At 40.3% G+C, this 18,794-nt stretch overlaps 1 protein-coding gene and 1 pseudogene across 3 annotated transcripts in view; both read right to left on the bottom strand.

Moving 5' to 3' along the window:
- The window catches only part of MPP7 (MAGUK p55 scaffold protein 7), a 365,049-nt gene that overhangs the window by 311,106 nt on the left and 35,149 nt on the right, over positions 1-18,794 (bottom strand). The window lies entirely within an intron of this gene.
- On the bottom strand, positions 5,856-6,432 carry LOC308240682 (WASH complex subunit 3-like; annotated as a pseudogene). The gene has a single exon. The product of its transcript is annotated as a WASH complex subunit 3-like (transcript).

The raw sequence follows: 18,794 nt of genomic DNA, 5'->3' as shown, positions 1-18,794 counted from the left end.
GAACATCTCTCCCCTTGACATCCTTATTTTGGAGAAATGCTTGCTGAAGTAATTAGAGATGCAGAGTAATGATATTTTGATATTTGCAACTTACTCTAAAATGCTTCATAGGTATATATATATATATATATATATATATATATATATATAGCACATATGGCAAAATGTTACCAATTGTTGTAACTAAGGTGGGCATATATGGTTCATTGTACTACTCTATTTTTTGAAAATTTTTGTGGTAGTTTTTGGAAAAGAACTTTCATGTCTCCCAGTCTCTCCTACCTCAGAGCTATGTGTCTCTTTGGGATCCTCATCAATCACCCAGCAAATGCAATGACCATCAAATTGGTCTGTTCCTACCTCCAACCCCTCCTACACACTGCTACCAGCATCCTCTTTCTAAGCTACTTAAATGACCACATTACTACTTTAAATCCTATATAATAAAAGCCTAATATAATAAGTGTCTGGTCGACCAGCCGGCCATTCAGCCATTCAACCAATCAAAGCATAATATGCTACTTATATGCTAAGGCCGCTCAACCGCTTGCTATGACATGCACTGACCACCAGGGGGCAGACAGTCAACCATTCGACCAGTCGCTATGACATGCACTGACCATCGGGGGCAGACACTCTGACCAGTAGGTTAGCTTGCTGCTGGGGTCCAGCCCTGATCATGCATCAGTGGGGTCCCTCGGCCTGGCCTGCACCCTCTTGCAATCCGGGACCTCTCAGGGGATGTCGGAGAGCTGGTTTCAGCCCAATCCCACAGGCCAGGCTGAGGGACCCCACTGGTGCACAAATTCATGCACCGGGCCTGTAGTAAAGCTATAAAAAATGACTCAGCACTCTCATGATAAAGTAAAAATTCCTTTAAATCACTCATGCCCTCCATCTTCTCCACTGTCATTTTTTTTTTTTAAATTGATTTTAGAGAGAGGAGAGGGGAGGGGAGACATCAATGTGAGAGAAACATCAACTGGTTGCCTCCCAAACACGCTCCAACTGGGGCTTGAATCCACAATGTGGGTATGTGCCCTGACCAGGAATCGAGTCCGGGGCATTCAGTGTATGTGATAACTGAGCCACACAGGCTAGGGCACCTCTCCAGTGTCTTTCATGGCAAAAATCACACCAACAATGTCCCTCAAGTTTTCTATAAAACTTCCTGCAAAGCCCCGAAACACCGTTATTTCATGCCTCTGTGTATTTGCTCACTCTAGTTCCTCTGCCTGCTTCCAATATGGGTTGAAGTGCATGTCTGTCATCCCACTGCCTAATGAGAAGTACAAGCAAACAGGACCATCACATGAATAACAAGAAAGCCTCAGTTATGCATTGATACAGTCTTATTCATACCTGGATAATACTTTTCAGCAATTCCTTTCCAAATCAGTAGAGGGTGCCATAATTTCATTTTAAAAGGGGAAATTAAAGTCATGCTAATAAAAGCAATTTTCAACTTCCGTTGGAAATGTTAAAAGCTCTAAAAAAATCTTTCCCCAGCTTTGAAATATAACTGATATTTATCACTGTATAAGCTTAAAATGTATAGTGTAATGGTTTGACTTTATATATAGTGAAATGGTTACTGCTATAAAATCAGTCCATCATCTCATATAGATACAAAAAGAGAAAGCAAAAAAATAAAATTTATACAGTTAACTGTAGTCATCGTGTTATACAGTACTTATGTATCCTTTAACTGGAAGTTTATACCTTCTGACCTTATCCTTACTCCACTCCCCCCACTCTGTATCATATCTAGTCTCTTTTTTTATGAGTTTGGGTTTATATTTTTTTCTAATAAATAAGGAATTTCAAAATGAAAATAAACACCCATTACTACTTAAACAAGATTTTTTAATGTAAAAAAAAACAAACAGCTCTAGCCGGTTTGACTCAGTGGCAGGGGTCCTCAAACTTTTTAAACAGGGGGCCAGTTCACTGTCCCTCAGACCGTTTGAGGACTGGACTATAGTTTAAAAAAAGAAACTATGAACGAATTCCTATGCGCACTGCGGGCCTGGGACGAGTCGGCTGCTAAGCAGGACAGGCAGTGGCACCCGGCGGGCCGCATGTGGCCCGTGGGCCGTAGTTTGAGGACGCCTGGGAGCACTGGCCTGCAGATGGAAGGGTCTCAGGTTCGATTCCGGTCAAGGGCACAAATCTAGGTTGCAGGCTTCTTCCCAGCCCGGGCCCTGGTCGGGGCTCATGCAAGAAGCAACTAATCGATGTGTCCCTCTCACATAGATATTTCTCTCTGTCTTTCCCTCTCTCTTCCACTCTCTCTAAAAATCAATGAAAAAATATCCTCGGGTGAGGATTAAAAAAAGAAAAAGAAACCATATGACCATACACCTTAAATTCTAAATGTGGTTTTATCATTTGAACCAACGATTTAACTTGTAGAAATTTACCCTAAAAAATAACCAAACAAGTATGCAACAATGGATCAATTTAAATAAAATATACTGGAAAGTGGTTGAAGTTTTGTTTTTTGTTGTTATTGTTTGTTGTTTTTAATCCTCACCTGAGGATGTGGGTGTTTTTTTTCATTAATGAGAGCGAGAGAGAGAGAGAGAGAGAGAGAGAGAGAGAGAGAGAGAAAACATTGATTTGACAGAGAAACAACAATCAAACCAGAGACCCTCCAGTCCAGAGGATGATGCTCTAACCGTTGAACCACACCGGCCAGGGCAGTTGAAGTTTTTAATGAGCGTATTTTCATTGGAGAGTTACTACTTCACTCACAATATCAACATGGAACTGACTCTAATGCACAGCTATTTTATATTTATTTCAGAGAGGAAGGGAAAGGAGAGAGAGAGAAACATCAATGATGAGACAGAATCATTGACTGGCTGCCTCCTGCACACCTACTGGGGATCGAGCCCACAACCCGGGCATGTGCCCCAACTGGGAGCTGTGACCTCTTGGTTCATAGGTCGACACTCAACCACTGAGCCACGCTTGCTGAGCTGCGCAGCTATTCTGACTTCAATATATCTACACCAATATGCGCAGGCTCTCGCCCCACCACCTGTTTATTCAAACTTTTGCATTTATTTAACTTTTGGTCTTCTGGTCTATACTTTCCTAAGCTAGTTCCTAGTCCATTTTTATTTTGTTTTACAATTCCAGAAAGGTACTGACCACTAACAGTGACCACATCTTAAATAAGACAGTAGAGCTCAAAATTTCTGGCACTTTCAAAATTAACCTCTAACTTTTGTGACTTAAGTTATATATTGCTTAAAGTTACCAAATAATTATCAAACTATTATGATCTGCACAGTTCTATACCAGGCTGTAACAGGAAATTCCAAAGTATAATCATACTTAGATTTGATCATTTGAAAACAAATTCCAGTTCCATAATTCTGAATCCATGAGACCAGACTTTATTCTGTGGTTTTACTCAGAGACTCAAGTAAACTAGGGCCGGTCACACTCCAAGTATTCTGAAGCAGGGCATTCCCTGCATAAACTGTAATTACTGTGAGATCTCATTCTTACCTGCAAGGAAGAGAGATGAGACTGAAAAACAATGGCACTACCAGAGGACTTATAAATTTAGTAAGCTTTCTGTGAGATATTAAAAATCAGATATTATTCAAGCCTGGGTCATAAAACCAGGAAGCTGGCCTCACCTCTCATGCTTTTAGTCTTCCCATCAAGGTCTTCCATTTTCTAGTCAATTTGCTCTCAGCCACTGTTTTCTTCAATGTGTAAAAATGCAAGAAATACATGTCTACATCCAATCTCAAACAAAAGCATTAAAAGATGATTTTTTTCCCAAGTTGGCAAAAGCATCTCTTAATAGAGGAAACTTAATGGACACTTAGGACTAATTGAAATTTGAACCTATTTAGGTAACATTAAGTGAATAATCTGACAAATAAAAGCGCCATTTCTAACATGTCAAACTCCCACTCACCTAACAGCTGCAAATTCATTCTGTGTTTCCTTAAAAAAAAGCCTCTTCTCATTTGCATTTCTTTAAAGATTTTAATGATTTCTTTATTTTTGGTAAAAGAAAAGCTGGGAAGGGTGAATGTCTGGAACTGCTTGCTGAGTGGAGCTACCAGCCAAAAATGGACTGGGGAGTTTAAGAGTAGGATTTTATAGCTTTAAGGGGAAAGCTCGTGAGATTATCCAGTAAAATGTGAAAGAGAAGAAGAGCCTATAAAAGACAAGGACCCTGACTTCTCTGAAGCCTAAACTATTGGACCAGACTTGAGTGCTGGGTTAATCAGAAAGAGGAACAATAAATCTGTGCAACAGTTAGACAAAGTGAACTAAGTAATTTTGCCTATTTGATTGTTCCAGGCATCATCTCCCCATTATTAAAAAAGAGATAGTTTTGCTCTGTCCACTCTTAGTGAATTATCTTCAATTGTATTGTAATCTCCTTGGATTAAGAAAATGTGACAATGTCTCAAATAAATTCTTTTTACTCTTGAGAACATTTCTACAACCAGCCAAGATGCCTCAGATAAATCATAGCTATATAAATTCTGAAAATCTTGCTAAATGTATCTAAGGCTCAAGGGCTGTATTTCTTTGCCTTAATCCCTGAAGAGTAAATTGCTATGGAAAGGAAAGAGGGAAGAAAAGAGCCCAATAAATTACCATTTGGAAAGCACCGAATTAGTGGCAACGGATGTTTAGGTGAGACAGGAATTGCCTAAAACCACTGGGCTTTTGTTCTTTTTGGGGGACATTGAGTTTGTTTGTTTTTTTTTAATTGCATTTACTGGGATGACATTGATTCACAAAACCATACAGATTTCAAATGTACGACTCAACAAAACATCATCTGCACAGTTCATCGTGCGCCCATTGCTCCAAGAAAAGTCCCTTTTTTTTAAATCACTAACCTACTTCATATTGACTTTATATTAAATTATATTAAACTAGGGGCCCAGTGCATGAATTCGTGCACCTTGAAAGGAACTGTGGGCACAAGGCGGCAGTGGGCACGGGGGCGGGTCTCAGCCCATCCTCCACACCCCACCTGGCCCCTCCCACTGCGGCCCCGGTCCCATCTGCCGGCAGCCCGGCACCCACTGCTGCCGCTCCCATGTGCTGACAGCACTGGCCCTGCTCACACCCACTGAGGGCGCAGAGCAATTGGGGCTGGCGCCGGCAGTGGGTGTGAGTGGGGCCGGCACCGTCAGTGGGTGTGAGCCGGTGACTGCTGCCCCAATCACCCCTCAGGAGCAGGGGGAGGTGGAAAAGCCCTCAGGGGCAATCGGGACCAGCGCCGGGTGCCGGCAGCAGGTGCAAGTGGCAGCTCCAGCACCGGCTGCAGGCGCGAGCGGGACGAACCAGCATGGGCAGTGGGTGCGAGCAGTGGCTCCAGCGCTGGCAGCGGGTGCGAGTGGGGCTGGCACCGGTAGCAGGTGCAAGCACTGGGCAGGACCATGGCGTGCAGGAGCAAAGAATTTTCAGTAACCACCAGAGGCTCACCCTAATGACAGCGACCAGTGCACCGCCTTGGTCTGCGCCCCTGCTCACCTGCTCCACCATCCTGCCTTGGCGCACGCCCCCTGGTGGTCAGCACTCATAGCAAACGTTTGTTTGGTTGTTCAGTTGTTCCGCCCTTCGGTCTATTTGCATATTAGGGTTTTATATATAGAGAAGCTCAGTGCATCCCTGCAATAGTTTACCTTAGTATTTGTAGACACTGCCAGGTTATAAATGCCTTTTTTTTTTTTTTTTAAACAAAGTAAGTTTGGTGGTGGATATTTGGCCATTTGATGTATTTATAACTAAGTGGTCAAGTTCAGGCTCTCTTACTGATAGAATGTAAATAAACACACATTTATGTGTAATTGATATCAAAATTAGTCACTAAAAGAAGATTCGCTATCTGAACTTTCTTATTTTTTTTCACCTTCGCCACCAGGCACTGGAGATCTGGCCTTAAGAAGATCTGGGGCTAGTCCTTCTCATATCGTTTTGTTTCTTACTATCATCAATGGAACACCCACTTGAACCATTTTGCGCTATCTGCCATACCTTGGATCCTTAGCTACAGTAAAGATATTTTCAAATGTTATTTCACTTTCCTGTGGTCCAGAGTCTTATACACTATTTGGCTGAGGTTGCTCCGAAGCAGTTCAGACTGTGATTTCATTTGTGATACTGGTGACACAGGGACTTCAAATGTGACATCATCTAGGCCTGGGTTAGATGAAACTTTGCATCTAAAATATTGAGAGTTGTTTCAATTTGTTGGACACAAAGAGGAAGGTCTGCCAGTTTCTCCACACAAACTGTGGAAAAGTGACTGAGGAACTGTCCAGCATGCACCACAAACTAGTTTAGGACCACCACCATGATTTTCTGTTGAAGAGCTGGCACCGAGGCCAGGTCCATGGCTAACCCCATGGTCAGCAAACTGTGGCTCACAAGCCGCATGCGGCTCTTTGGCCCCTTGAGTGTGGCTCTTCCACAAAATACCACGGCCTGGGCGAGTCTATTTTGAAGAAGTGGCGTTAGAAGAAGTTTAAAAAATTTGGCTCTCAAAAGAAATTTCAATCGTTGTACTGTTGATATTTGGCTCTGTTGACTAATGAGTTTGCCGACCACTGGCCTAACCCATGTCCTCTTCCAACTCCTCAGCTCTGGGCTTCTGTTCTTAAGTTTTAATTTTGCCAACCTATGGCAAATAACACTAATAAATCAGTACTGCACCGTCTGAACTAATAGATTGATCTTTTTTAATTTGAAGAATTCCAAGATTTACTATACCCTAAATAGTAAATAAAAAGAAAGACTAGAAATAATTACTTAAAACCTACCCCACATAACTATTCTGAGTAGGAATGGTAAGTATTACATAAAACAGATTTATCAACATGAATACTTGGGCAGATATCTTTCACTGAGTAATTCTGTTTTACACTCTAACAGGTCTCACAATCCCTGGGACAGGGATGTCTGAAAGAAAAACAAGGTGAAACTGGCTATCTTCCTCACCTCAGTGAAGTGCTGGCTTACGTCAAGGTGGCCTGCCCAATCACACAAACAACTTACTGACAACCTAAGGGAGAGCTGTTGAAATTATGCAACCAAAAAAACATGCACAGAATGAAGGGGAAAGCTACTGAGGCCTCAGATGTCATTGCTATGTATTGTGGATTTGAAAATGGTAATAGTAATGATGGGGGGATGTATGCTAACAAGAATTCACAATCAAATAATAAACACGGATTTGTTGTAAAATGAAAACTATGAAGTTTTAACATTTCCTCCTTTTATTCTCTAATGTTTTATTTTGTGTGTATGTGTGACTCCACTGGGAGGGACTTCGGAAGCTTGCACCTGGCTTCCTCTGATTTTCCCCAGGAGCCTTTTTCTGTTGCTGATTCTGCTCTGTACCCTTCACTATAATGAATCAGAGCTGTGAATACCATTGTATGCCAAGTGCTGTGAATCCTCCTGTGGAACTGCCAAACCTGGGGGCAGGGTGTCTTTGGGATCCCCAACATAGATATAAGCAAAATGATATCATGAATTTTAAGTTTAATCTTAAACAAGAGTATTCATTATTTATGGAGACACACGTGTGATATTAAAATATAAAAACCTGCCTAGGAGTGATAAACAAGGTGATGGGGTTAGGGAGGTTCACCAGGCTCAACTGTAATACTTTATGCTTTTAAAGGAATAAAGCAAATATGGTGAAATATTAACATTTGATAGAGCTGAGTCATACCTCATGGTGGCCTCTTATCATATTTGCTGTTTTTCTGGCAATTTCATGTTTATTATTGACAGTATTGCAGATGTTCCCTTTTCTTCCCTCATTGATCCCCTCCACTCTGCTCCCACCCTCTATACTCAGGCCTTTACCACACTGTTGTCTGTGACCATGGGTTATGCATATATGCACTAAGTTCATTGGTTAATTACTTCCCCTCCCCCGCCTTTCTCTGAGATTTGTTAGTCTGTTGCATGCTTCCATGTCTCTGAATCTATTTTGCTCGCCAGTTTACTTTGTTCATTGGATTCCTCCTATAAGTGAGATCATGTGATACTTGTCTTTCTCTGACTGGCTTATTTCGCTTTGCATAATACTCTTCAGGTCCCTCCATGCTGTCTGAAAGGGTAAAAGATCCTTCTTTATTACAGCTGCATAGTATTCCATTGTGTAAGTGTACCACCAACTTACACCATATACAAGGATAAAGTCAAAATGGATAAAAGACTTAAATGTAAGTTGTGAAACCATAAAAATCCTAGAAGAGCCCAGCTGCAGTGGCTCAGTGTTTGAGCATCCAACTATGAACCAGGAGGTCATGGTTCAATTCCTGGTCAGGAAACATGTCCAGGTTGCAGGCTCGATGCCCATGCGGGATGTGCAGGAGGCAGCCGATCAATGATTCTCTTTCATCATTGATGTTTCCATCTCTCTCCCCCTCTCCCTTCCTTTCTGAAATCAGTAAAAAAAGAAAGAAAAGACAAGAAAAGACAAGAAAAGACAAGAAAAGACAAGAAAAGACAAGAAAAGACAAAAAGAAAAGAAAAGAAAAAAGAAAGAAAAGAAAAGAAAAGAAAAGAAAAGAAAAGAAAAGAAAAGAAAAGAAAAGAAAAGAAAAGAAAAGAAAAGACAGGACAGGACAAGACAAGAAAGACAAGACAAGACAAGACAAGAAAAGAAAAGACAAGACAAGGAAAGAAAAGGAAAGGAAAGGAAAAGAAAAAACCTAGAAGAAACCATAGGCAGCAAAGTCTCAGACATCTCTAGTAGCAAAATGTTTGCCGATACATCTCCTAGGGCAAGGGAAACAAGGGAAAAAATAAACAAATGGGACTATATCAAACTAAAAAAGCTTCTGCACAGCAAAAGAAACCATCACCAAAATGAAAAAGGTCCAGATGATATGGCTTGGAGGTTGAGCATTGACCCATGAACTGGAGGTCACAGTTCCATTCCCGGTCAGGGCACATGCCCAGGTTGTGGGCTTGATCCTCAGTAGGGGACATGCAGGAAGCAGCCAATCAATGATTCTCTCTTATCATTGATGTTTCTCTCTCTCCCTCTCTGAAATCTATAAAAAATATATTGTTTAAAAGATGTGGGACATTTATACAATGGAATACTATGCAGCTGAAAAAAGGATATCTTACCCTTGTTCTATAATTATTTTTATTAATTTATTTTTAATACTAGAGGCCCAGTGCACAAAATTCATGCACAGGTAGGGTCCCTAGGCCTGGCCTGTGATCAGGGCCAATCTTCCCTGGCTGCAGGCAGCCGGCCCCACCCCCAGCTGCTGCGGTAGCCCTCTGTGTGTGGGGCAATCGGCAGGGCTATTGGGGCCCTGGTGCCGCCCACGTCAGCTACCACCCACTCCCGGTTCCCAGTTCCCTATCTCGGGTGATTGGAGCCTGCTGGCCAGGGTGAGGGAACGAGAGGTTGGCCATTCCCACCCGCTCACCAGCCCCGCCTCCTACCGCCACCAGTCGCCCTCCGTGTGTGGGGCAACCAGCAGGATGATCAGGGCCCCTGCAGACACGCCGCCACCCACCCCTGGTTCCCCATTCCCCATTGGGCAATCAGATCCTGCTGGCCAGAGGGAAGGACCGAGAGGTTGGCCAGAAGGCACTGTATGGACAATCAGGGCCTGTGGGCTGGGGACAGCTCCTGCATTGAGCATCTGCCCCCGAGTGGTCAGTGTGCATCATAGCCAACCAGTCGTTCCACCATCTGGTTGATTTGCATAGTATGTTTATATATAGATAGATTTTCTATTTTTATTAATTTATTTTTAATACTAGAGGCCCGTTGCATGAAGATTCGTGCAATAGGCCAGTGATCGGCAAACTCATTAGTCAACAGAGCCAAATATCAACAGTACAACGATTGAAATTTCTTTTGAGAGCCAAATTTTTTAAACTTAAACTTCTTCTAATGCCACTTCTTCAAAATAGACTCACTCAGGCCATGGTATTTTGTGGGAGAGCCACACTCAAGGGGCCAAAGAGCCGCATGTGGCTTGAGAGCCACAGTTTGCCGACCACGGACCACTGCAATAGGCCTTCCTGCCCCTGGCTGTCAGCACCAGTTTTCCTCCAGCACCCGGGACCCAGGCCTTCGCTCCGGCCGCAGCGGAAAAGTCAAGCCTCTTCAGTCTTCAGTCATCTTCAGTCTTCAATCTTCGCTCTGTGCATGCATATGCAAATTAACCCACCATCTTTGTTGGGTTAATTTGCATACTCACTCCTGATTGGCTGGTGGGTGTCACAGAGTATGGTCAATTTGCATCTTTTTCTTTCATTAGTATAGATTCCCTGAATTTTGGTATTCAGTCTAAAACTTTTTCATAGTGAAAGGTACTATGAAAAAAATATACAGAAAAGAGACAGGAACGCTTTTTCTTTAATTCTACAAATGTATGATGGAAAAACTTTTTCCTATTCAATTGTAAGAAAATTTAATCACACCCTCGATGGATCAGAGCATCCTGATCAGAGAAATACAGAGTGCTCTCGTATTTGTGGGTTAAACAACTAGGAATAGTTCTAGTGGTCATTAGCTGTATCCAAAAAAAGTTTGTGGAGATGCAGTAGGAGAGAATGAGAGAGAAATGAGTAAATATCACACTCAAGTACAGGCATTTTACTTCTTTTAGGATAGTGAAATATCACTCTCTACAAATTATTTTGTAGAGTTCAAGGAAGACTCTGAAAATGCTGCTCTGTAGAGTCACACAAGGTGGATTTTCTTTGCTCTGACAATCAGAACAGTGCCTCACTAAAGTCAAAGGACACTAGATAGCGAAAAGAGAGATTTCATAATATAGAGCAATTTGGGGAAGAGCATGTCTACATAGGAATGATATGAGGGCAATGGTGGCTCCCATGGCAGGAAGGTGAGGTGCGCTGAGGAAGGGAGCTGAAGAGGAATAAAGGACAAATAAGCTACCCTGAAATTCCCTCCAGGTAACAGACTCCTGCCGATGCTTCAGCTAAATCATTAGGACTGCAGCAGGTCATCCAATTACCTCTTTTCATTCAATATTTTGTTAAAACATTGATGAGATGTCCTGGGAACTTAACTCTTGTTTGTATCAATTAGCCTATTGTAAAGTTGGTTTCATCATACATCATTTCACTTAAAGTCAAAGAATCTATGGAAGACATTAAGTGAGGACTTAACTGTACTTTCTTCCAATACCAAATGTCCATAGTTTTCCAAGCTTTTAGTTATCTTTAAATGAAAACCCTGCTAGTCTAAGGATTATAATAATAAACAAATACACTACAAAGAAATATTCTTTAGCCAAGATTCAATTCCTAAGAATTTTCATTATAGACATAACTTATACATGTATGCAAGTATAGGTGTACAAGAAAACTTACGAAGCATCACTGGTGACCAAAAGAAAAGTAATGACCTAAAATTTCCGATCAGGTAATGGTTTAAAAAAAAATAAATGAAAAGTAAAAAAGGAAGGGGGGAAGGACTTTAGTATATAAAATGGGACTAAATTTTAGACTTCATTGTGTATTTTTTCAACTTCACAATTGAGTACTTATTCAAGTCTTACTAAGTAATTACTTATAATTAAAAGCAGAAAAATTATATGTACTGTACTATATAGCAATTTTTTAAAACTCAATGACAACCACAACCCACAATTCCGTCATGGAACTTAAAGCCTATTTAATCTCTCATTGTACTTACGACATGTACAGGGCAGACAAAAGTAGATTTACAGTTGTGAGTACATGAAACAGAGTTTATTCTTGTATTTATTATTATTATTATTATTATTATTATTATTATTACTAACCTACTTTTGCCCACCCCTGTATATAAATATCTGTGAGGCTTTCCCCTCCATTAGACTATAAATTCCTTAAGAACAAAGATAAATAATAAATTATCTTCCACAATGCCTGGTGTAGAGATGCTCATTAAATGTATGCTAAGGGACTACTAGGTGTACCGGTTAATAATGCGGATTTTTTTCAATAGATGGAGTTACACACATGTTGATATGTATGCTATTTTGTTGTACTGACAACAAGCTTCAAAACTTCATGTGTCAAATTTTCTGAAGGTGTTAACATCATAGATATTTTTACACTTAAAAATATCGAATTTTGTGCCCAAAAAAAGCATTTGCAGGAAATTTTAATTCATTGCTTTATTTTGAAGAAAAGTGCTGCTGAATACTTCGGGAAGCTTATGGTGAACATACTCCATCTCAAGATACTTGTGAACGCTGGTTTAAATGCTTTAAAAGTGATGATTTCTATGTCAAAGACAAAGAACGTCCAGGTCAACATAAAAAGTTTGAAGACCAACAATTACAAGCATTATTGGATGAAGATGCGTGTCAAACTCAAAACAATTTGCAGAAAGATTAAACATTGCTCAGCAAACAATTTCCGATCATTTACAAGCAATGGGAAAGATTTTAAAGGAAGGAAAATGGGTGCCACATCAACTGAACCAGACAAATGGAACACCGAAAAGTCATCAGTAAAATGTTGCTTCAATGGCACGAAAGAAAGTCTTTTTTGCATCGAATTGTGACTGGCGATGAAAAGTGGATTTATTTTGAGAATCCCAAACACACAAAATCATGGGTTGATCCAGGTCAACCATCAACATCGACTGCAAGGCCAAATCGCTTCAGAAAGAAGACAATGCTCTACGTTTGGTGGGATCAGGAAGGTGTGGTGTATTATGAGCTTCTAAAACCAGGTGAAACCGTTAATACTGATCGCTACCGACAACAAATAATCAATTTGAACCACACTTTGATCATGAAATGACCAGAATGTTCCAGAAGCAAAGTAATTTTGCTTCATGATGACGCACCATCACACACTTCAACACCAGTTAAAGACACGTTAAAGATCTTGCCTGGGAAGTATTAACCCACACGCCTTATTCACCAGACCTTGCTCCTTCAGTTTACCACTTGTTCGATCAATAGCACACGCACTTTCTGAGCAGCACTTCAAAACATACAAAGAAGTGGAAAATTGGGTCTCTGAATGGTTTGCCTGAAAACAAGAAAAGTTCTATTGTAACGGTACCCGCAAATTACCTGGAAGATGGGGAAATGTGTAGCTAGTGATGGACATTACTTTGAATAAAGCACTTTTGATGTTTCTCTTGAAATTTTCATGTTTTCTTTGATTACAAAATCTGCTATTATTAACCGGTACACCTACAAATACACACGTGACCTAAAGCAACATGGGTAACCATACCAGGCTAAAGTTGTAATTGGAAAATCTCTGAGCTAAATTAGCCTGACCAACAGAAAGGATGAAGATGGATGATTCAAAAACTGTACACATTTTTACAAGTTCCACAATCCTTTGGAAGGTTCAAGGTTTCTAGATAAAATCTGTCCCTCATCAAGACTGCCTACAGTAGGTTAAAAAACAAGTGACAGCATGGGAGACTTGACTTCACAGTGTTAAAATTAAGTAAATACAGTTCAGGTTTCATGTCATGTCACAGATCAGAAATAATTTTTTTTAATCTGGTGCCTGGAAGGGAAGTCTGCACTTGCTGATAAAAAATCTGTTATATTTTCCTTTTATATTCCGTAACTATAATCAGGAAACTGAAATACAAAGTATTAAGGAAGATAATAAAAACAGAATTTATATAAAACTCCCAAGGAAAATCTCAGATTTTTTTTCATGAGAAACATACACTTGTTTCCATGACCATACATTTTTATATCGGGTATATGTTTGTAAAGACTACATGCTGATCAAGATAAAGGATCTCTTCAACTTTCTGATGAACCCCCATCAACATTAGACTTTGTTCACACAGATGATAAAAAATTTAAGTCAGTTTTATAATCAATCAAAAGTTTTAATAGGATTTCCTATTTCCTATTTTTTCATTAATAAATGCATTTAGTGATAATGCAAATATGCTTTAAATCCAATCAAACTTTTTTATATGAAGCCATTTAAAATATGTTCTCCAAATGCAAAACTATCAAGACAGTAGAAAGATCAGTAGATGTAAGGAGTTAAGGGGGAAAAAGAAATGAATAAGAAGAGCACAGAAGATTTTTAGGGCAGTGAAACTACTTTCTCTGATACTAAAATAGTGGGTTCACGTCACTCTACATTTGTCCAAATCCATGGAAAATATAATACCAACAGTGAACCCTAATGTAGACTATACACTCTGGGCGATAATGATGTATCAATGTAGGTTCATCTATTGCAACAAGTGGGCCAATCTAATGGAGGAAGCTGTGCATGTGTGGAGCAGAGGGTATATGAGAAATCTCTGCACCTTCCACTCAGTTTTTTTTTTTTTTAATATATTTTATTGATACTTTACAGAGAGGAAGGGAGAGGGATAGAGAGTTAGAAACATCAATGAGAGAGAAACATCGATCAGCTGCTTCCTGCACACCTCCTACTGGGGATGTGCCCACAACCCAGGTACATGCCCTTGACCGGAATCGAACCTGGGACCTTTCAGTCCGCAGGCCGACGCTCTATCCACTGAGCCAAACCGGTTTCGGCCTTCCACTCAGTTCTGCTGTAAATCTAAACTGCTCTAAAAAATAGAACTTTTCCCATTAAATTTTTAAAAATTTTTCCTTAAAACAGATACATGTTCTATTAGTCTTAACACATTGCAGACCAATAGCTTTATTGCTAGCTTTACCCAGTGGCCAGGTAAGTTTCTATTGAACGAGTACAAAAAACATTTTACATAAATGTTAAAGGCACGCTTTAAAATTAAATAACCATTGCATTTTGAAGTTATTTATTACATGTTCTTACAAGCTAATATCTTTTTAAAGAATTCTCATGATTGGCCACAAGCCTTAGAAAAGAAAACATGAGAAATCTTGTGATCCGTTCGCAATTTAATAATTATTTTGCCCTGGCTAGTTTTGCTAAGTGGTTAGAGTGTTGGTCTCCTCCCCCCACCCACACACACAATGAAGGGTCGCAGGTTTGATTCCCTATCAAGGGCATGTGGTTGCAGGTTCGATCCTCAGCCCCAGTCAGGGTGCATTCAGGGTAGGTGTGGGAGGCAACCAGTGTTTCTCTCTCCATCCTTCCCTTATTCCCTCTAAAATTCAGTTGAAAAAAATATTCTCAGGTGAGGAATAACAAAAAATAAATAAAAATTATTATTTCGTATCCAACATCACTGAACATCATTTTTCCTAAATTGAATTTTTACTTTGAATTGTCAATAAAAAGTAATTCATAACTGCACAGTTCTTGCTATTTTCTATTAATTCATTAAGATGTTTATTCATGTATTTTTACTTAAGTAAGCCACTTTTCAACTTAATAATGTCCATCTTCCTACAAATCTACAAAGTGAGATTCATTCACAAAAAATGAATTCTCCTTAAACTTACCTTGACAAACCCTTCTTTTGGCCTATTCATACATGAAGTATGAAACAGCAGAGAATACTGATCCCAGCCTTCACATAAAGTAAAAAAAAATAAAAAAAGGAAGAAGGGGGGCCAGAACTAAACTTTAAGGGCCAGGATATTATTAGATTCACTCGTTTTGTAACATTACATAATTAAAAATTCAGATTTACAGCAAACATTGATGTGAAAGTTTCTCTGTGAATAAAATATGACTTAAATCAAAGGTTTTTAAAATAAGCTTTACACATTTAATTAGTGCACTACACTATCAGTAATTAAACCTGTGCAATGTTTCTTTAGCATCTTATTTGCTTTGAGGTATTCATTTATCATTATAAAACTCAGTAGTATGCTGGTAGTTGTGTGTAAATAATGTTCTTTTAAGTGTTTGTCTTAATGGATTCTATAGAGTTCTACTACTAAATCTTAGTTAATAACTTTTGTTGATTCATCTTGAAATGAAACTTTTTATGATTTAATCATCTTCTGGATAAATGTTGTCTCTATATAATATTGTCATCAATGGGTCTATTAAAAATATTATTCAGAAGTAAAACATTTTAAATATTTTTTTCTTCAACTCATTCCCAACATGGTTTTCAATGTCTCCTGGCAGGCTGTCAAGTTAAGCAAGTCTGAATCCTATAATGTATTAGGGCTTTAATGACAAATGAAAATGGCCTTGTAACTACCTTCGTGACTCAATCTGACAGTTATGAATGAACTCACAAAAGAATTTTCCTTCCTATTTTGCCTAACCAGACCTTTAAAAAAATAAGTCTTGCCCTGGCCGGTGGGCTAAGTGGTTAGAGCATCAGCCCACACACCAAAGGGTTGCAGGTTTGATTCCCAGTCAAGGGCACGTAAATCCCCAGCCATGGTCCGGGCGCCTGCTACCCGTTTCCCCGAAAATAAAACATCTTCTGAAAATAAGACCTACTTACAGGTTTCCTTCTAAGTGAAATATAAGGCATCCCCTGAAAATAAGGCCCAGGCTCTGTCTCAGAATGAAAATTAATTTACTGTAAACTGGTCGCTAGGGCTGCCCCGACTGGCGTCTAGCAACCAGTGATGTTACCCGGAGTCCTGACGTCACTGCTGTGTGGAGGTGGAGCGGAGGTCGGAGTGAGCAGTGAGCGCGGGGGCGGAAGAGAGGAGGAGACTTTCGCAGATGCATGTAGAAGAACAGGAGGATTAGAGCAGACGGGACGCGGAGAAGGTGGTGAGTGCTGGTCTGTCTCTGGTGACACTACCTGATGCTCGCGGCCGCCTTCATGATGACTGAAGGTTCTCAGTCAGTGGCAGACCCTGCTCCAGCCCAGATCCAGGCCCCAGCAAGCCCAGTGACAGTCCCCAGGCAGGCCCCAGGGGGTAAATGTCTGATAAAGGGTAGGGGGGATGTCTGGTGAAGGTGTTCAGTTGCACAGGGGTGAGCAGGGGGATCACTTAAAATGACACAGGAGGATCAGAGGGGGCAATCAAAATGACACAGGAGGATCAGAGGGGACAATCAAAATGACACAGGAGGATCAAAAGGGGTTACTAAAATGGTAATCCCCCCTCTGATTCTCCTGTGCCATTTTGATTCCCCCCTCTGATCCCCCCTGTGTCATTTTGAGTGATCCCCCTTCCCCCACCTTGATACCCCAATTCCTTTTTTTTTACCCCTAGAAATGAGCGCAAAAAGAAAAAGCTACTCCATGGAGTACAAGAAAGGAATCGTGGAAGACTCTTGGGGCCAAAATCTTACTGCTTTCTGCAAAGAGAAGATGTTGAGTATCCGATTGGTCCGAAAATGGCTAGCAGAGTATGGTAACCTCATTGAACAAGTGGACAAGGGAAATGCTAAAAAGCGCAAGTGTGGATCAGGTCGGCAACCATTATTTTCCAAGCTGGAAGACCTGATCTGTGAATGGGTTGTTGACAGGAGAGCAAAGGCTTTGGTTGTGAATAGGGCTCAGATTCAAGAATTTGCCCTTGCAATGGCACCACAGTTTGACATAGCCCCCGAAGACTTCAAAGCATCACAACACTGGCTGGATAATTTCCTTCAGCGAAGTGAACTGTCTTTAAGAAGATCTACAACATTGTTTAGGTTGGAAGATACTCAAGTTATTAAGTGAGCACTTGCATTCAAGTCCTTTATTGATGATGCTGACTTCTCTAAATACAATCTTTCCAACATGATTGCTATGGATGAAACTGCAGTGTTTATGGGCCAATCATCTCAAACAACAATTGAACAGCGGGGTGCCTCCTTAGCGTACATTCCCTCCACTGCTTACGAAAGTGCACGTGTTTCCTGTATTTTGGCAATTCGTCTGGATGGCACTAAAATCCCACCTTTAATCATTTCTAAGGGCAAGAAGGAAAAGATTGAACGTGTTTTGGGCGTTTTTATTCTTGAAACTGAAAAAGCCTGGGCCACACAAGCAGTTATAAGGAAGTGGGTCGATTTAATGCTGCCGCTTGTTATGCGAGGGAGCCAAAGAGGTCTACTAGTCTGGGATGCAGCCAGCACTCACCGCGCTAAAGACATGAAGACATTTCTTCACGAAAGAAAAATAGATCAGATAATGATTCCCGCAGGAATGACGGCCTATCTCCAGACTCTTGATATTGCAATAAACAAGCCATTCAAAGACAATTTGCACATGGAAATTAATGACTACATTGAAAATAGAATGGAGAGAAATCAGCGTGGAAACTTTGTGAAACCTAAACTGCAAGAAGTTGTGACTTGGGTGAAGAATTCATGGGAGAAAATCACTGACAGTTGCATTGCAAATGCACTGCGAGCAGGCTACCTTGACAAGAAGTACTCATTTAAAACAGTGCTATTGCTAAACATGAGAGATTTGGTCCACTGATTCTGAAAGAAATGGAGTCACAAGAAATTCACCAGGAAATTCAGGAATTGGATTGTTATGATGATGTTCCAGAAGATGATGACATGATTGTCATTGAATAAATGAGTAAATTCTTGATACTGTAGGATTCACAGTTTGTCTGGTTTGTGTTGACAACTACCGTACTACCATACCGTATACAGGTAATAAATTTCCTTTATTTTCATTTAACAATAAATGTGTACCGTATTCTTCTTCATGGAAAAATAAGACATCCCCTGAAAATAAGACCTAGCGCATCTTTGGGGGCAAAATTAATATAAGACACTGTCTTATTTTCGGGGAAACAGGGTAGAGGTAACCAATCAACGTATCTCTCTCTCTCTCTCTTTCCGCCCCTCCCCTCCTCCCTTCACCTCTCTCGAAAAATCAATGGAAAAAATATCCTCCAGTGTGGATTAACAACAACAAAAAAGTCTATGCAGCATAAAATGGGCATTATGCTTTAAGGTACCAGAATAGT

The sequence above is a fragment of the Plecotus auritus genome (assembly GCF_963455305.1).
Source record: "Plecotus auritus genome assembly, chromosome: 1".
NCBI lineage: Eukaryota > Metazoa > Chordata > Mammalia > Chiroptera > Vespertilionidae > Plecotus > Plecotus auritus.
Note: the sequence above shows the minus strand (reverse complement) of the source record. Positions and strands in the feature narration are given on the sequence as shown.